Source organism: Rhinolophus sinicus, chromosome 13 (genome assembly GCF_057876585.1).
Source record: "Rhinolophus sinicus isolate RSI-liver-muscle chromosome 13, RSI-T2T, whole genome shotgun sequence".
Lineage (NCBI taxonomy): Eukaryota > Metazoa > Chordata > Mammalia > Chiroptera > Rhinolophidae > Rhinolophus > Rhinolophus sinicus.
In genome coordinates this window covers 24,178,066-24,181,878 of record NC_142513.1, presented here as the reverse complement: position 1 = coordinate 24,181,878, position 3,813 = coordinate 24,178,066, and positions in this window count along the sequence as shown.

Below are 3,813 nucleotides of genomic sequence, written 5' to 3'. Positions count from 1 at the left end.
TTCTTCTGTTTTTTTTGTGTTTTTTTCAAAGATTTTATTGGGGAAGGGGAACAGGACTTTGTTGGGGAACAGTGTGTACATCCAGGACTTTTTTTTCAAAATCAAGTTGTTGTCCTTTCAGTCTTAGTTGTGGAGGGTGCAACTCAGCTCCAAGTCCAGTTGCCGTTGCTAGTTGCAGGGGGCGCTGCCCACCATCCCTTGCAGGAGTCAAGAAATCGAACTGACAACCTTCTGGTTGAGAGCCCACTGGCAAATGTGGGAATCAAACCAGCAGCCTTCAGAGTTAGGAGCATGGAGCTCTAACGGCCTAAGCCACCGGGCCGACCCCTTCTTTTTTTTTAATGAAATTACCTTGCCACCTCTGGACTTCCTACTGTGGAATTCTTTCATGTGTGAAAGAAATAAACTATTTTACACCACTATTGTATAGACTTTCCAGTCTTACATCCAAACCTAATCCTAACAAATACAAACTCAAACCAGGGCTTTGTTCTCCTGACGCTACATTTAATTATGAATTAGTTCTCTACTACCTTCAGGTTTCCTTATTTAGACAATATCTTAAAACCTTGTGTAAAACTTGAATTTTTAAAGAAGTAAATAATTTTTTAAAAAAGTAGACCTAAATACCATGGTAATGGAAATTTACTCAGGGGGAATAAATGGACTTTGTGATGTCCCCCTGTCTGACTGGAGGCGGGAGACGTGTCCCCTCCAGGCCTGCCGTTAACCTCCATGAGCACAGTCAGCTGTGACTGACTCTGAGGGAACTCACCCCCATATTATTTATCTAATGCTGCATAGCAAGTGACCCCAAAATGTATTGGCTTAAAACGCTAACAATTTATTACATCTCTTGATTTCTGTGGGTCAGGAATTCAAACAAGGCTCAGTGGAGACAGCTTGTCTCTGCCCCATAATGTCTGGAGCTTCAGCTGGAAGACTTGAAGGCAGACACCTGGACGATACGCGTCCATGGGAGCTCACTCACGTGGCTGGCAAGGTGGTGCTGGCAAGGGGTTCCTCTCCAGGTGGATCTCTCCACAAAGCTGCCTGAATGTCCTGACAACATGGCGGCTGGCTTCCCCCAGAGCAAGCGATCCAAGCGGGTAAGGTAATAGCTGCAATGCCTTTTATAACTGACCTCAGAAGTCACACTCCAGCACGTCTGTAAGAGTCTGCCAGTCACAACAAATTCCAAATAGATTCACCCTGATTCAGTGTCGGAGGGGATGGCACAGCGACAGGAACACGAAGAGGCAAGGATCCTTGGGACCATCTGGGAGACTGGCTATCACACCCTCATCGTCTCTACATGTGGATAATGATACATAATAACAAGACCAGTAGATCAGATGATCACGGGCTTCCTACTCATGGCTTTTGAGAAAGACTCTGGCCAGGAAACATCATCTTAAAAGACCCAGGATGTGTCTTCCTGTGGGGACAGAGCCCCAGAAAGTAGTTTACAGGCTCTCGGCCTCACATGGAAGGGTGCTGGCTACCGTGGTGGATGGCCGTCGGCTGAGGCTGGTTGGCCGTGGGCTGTGGCCGGTTGGCCAATTGGTGGCTAGTATAACTGCTGCAGCTACGGAGGATTGCCGAGGAGAGCCGAGGATTGCCGAGGAGAGCCAAAGATTGCCGAGGAGAGCCGAGGAGAGAGGAAGGGAGTAGAGGAGCAGAGTCGAGGAGAGTGGAGGAGAGTTGTCGGTCGGTTGGCGGAAAGGCTGACGGCAGGTCGCAAGTCCGGTGGGCCCAGCCTCCAGTGAGACCATAGTGGTATGACTCCCCTACCTATGGCTCCGTGGGTGTTCCTTTTTGGCCTCACCATATCCTGCGTTCTTATGTGGGGAGCAGGATCAGAGACTCCACAGGCCGCCCCACACGACACTTCCCTTTTCATATTCATTTACCAGGGGCCTGGCCACATCATGTTACCATGATAACAACCATCGTTTTTGTCATTGTCATCAATTACTGAGCATCAAACTCCATGCCAGGCATTGTGCTCAGTGTTCTACAAACATTCCTCTTTTAATCTTGTCAAAACTGAGGGTTGCTATAAGGGCGGGGGGGTGGGGATAAGGGGGAAGGTGAGAGGTTTAGAAAATAGTCGGTAACCACAAGATGGGCACGGGGTTTTGAAAATTAATTTGGGGAACGTAATCAATAATGTGAAGATTTGTAGGGTATCCGATGGACATGTGTCCCATTTGGGAGACCACCTCAGGGGTGATGTAGATGCCTGATCTCTGCACTGTATACCTGAAGCTGAACAATAATGAATGCCAACTATATATATATATATATATATATATATGGTTACAGGAAGCGGAATACAGCATTAGGCATAGAGACAGTGGAAATGTAATAGCTCTGTGCGATGTCAGAGGGATAGTGGATGGGGGGAGGGGGATTCAAACAGTGCGAGGGATATAAATAATAAACGTCTAAGTATTGCTTTGTCTTTGCACCTGAAACTAATAAAATTAAAAAAAAAAAAAAAGCTATTCAAAAAAAAATTTTTTTGGAAAAGAAGGTGTGATTAGCCCCATTTTACTGATGAAGAGGGTAGGACTGAAAGGTTAGCAACTTCATAGCTAGATAATAATGGAAGCAGAATTCGAATATGAGGTGCTCTGGGTCTTTGTTCTCTGTCACAAGCTGCCCTATTGTATTAGTCAGGGTTCTGCAGAGAAACAATCAATAGGGTGTGTGTGGAGAGAGAGAGAGAGAGAGAGAGAGAGAGAGAGAGAGAGAGAGAGAGAGAGAGATTATAAGGATTTGGCTCACACAATTATGGAGGCTGACAAGTCCCAAGATCCCCAGTCAGCAGGCTGGAGACCCAGTAGATGGTGTAGTTCCATCCTGAATGCCTTTGGGCTCAACACCCAGGGACAGTCAGTGTTTCAGTCCAAGTTCAAACGCAGTCAAGCAGGAGGAGATCCCAAAGCCCTATTCTTTATGATACATTTTTGACATTAAGGCTTTTTATTCTGTTATGAAATAATAGTGAGAGTAGATGATCACTGCTTCTTTCTAGTTTGTGAAAGTAAATTTTAAAGTTGCCAACTTTTCCACCCAGAAGTTATGCACTATGAATCATGACTGTCCCTTTCATCTCATCTGTTCTTTTAAAATGTTCTTGCCTGCCTGGATTAGATGCCTACCTCCACTGTAACCACCAGTGGCTTAACACAAGACAAATGTATTACCTTAAAATTCCCGAGGTCAGGTGTGTAAAATGGGGTGACAGGGCTGTGTTCCTTCTGGTCCCTCTGGGGGAGAGTCTCTCTGAGTATGACTCCTCTTGATAACTCATAAACCGTGTTTCCCCGAAAGTAAGACCTAACCAGACCATCTGTTCTAATGCATCTCTTGGAGCAAAAGTTAATATAAGACCCGGAATTATATTATATTATATTATATTATATTATATTATATTATATTATATTATATTTATTGTATTGTATTGTATTGTATTGTATTGTATTGTATTGTATTGTATTGTATTGTATTATACCAAGTCTTATATTATATTAAAATAAGACCAGGTCTTATATTAATTTTTGCTAAAAAGATGCGTTAGAGCTGATGGTCTGCCTAGGTCTTATTTTCGGGGAAACATAGTAGTAGAACCATACAGTATTTGTCTACCTGTGACTAGCTTGTTTCGCTTAACATAATGTCCTCAAGTCTAATTCATGTTGTAACCTGTGACCATGGCCAACTCGAAAAAGAAAGCAAAGAGTATGATGGGTTAGATTCCATTCAGAATCCCATTTACTCTCCACCGCTGCATCCACTCATCCA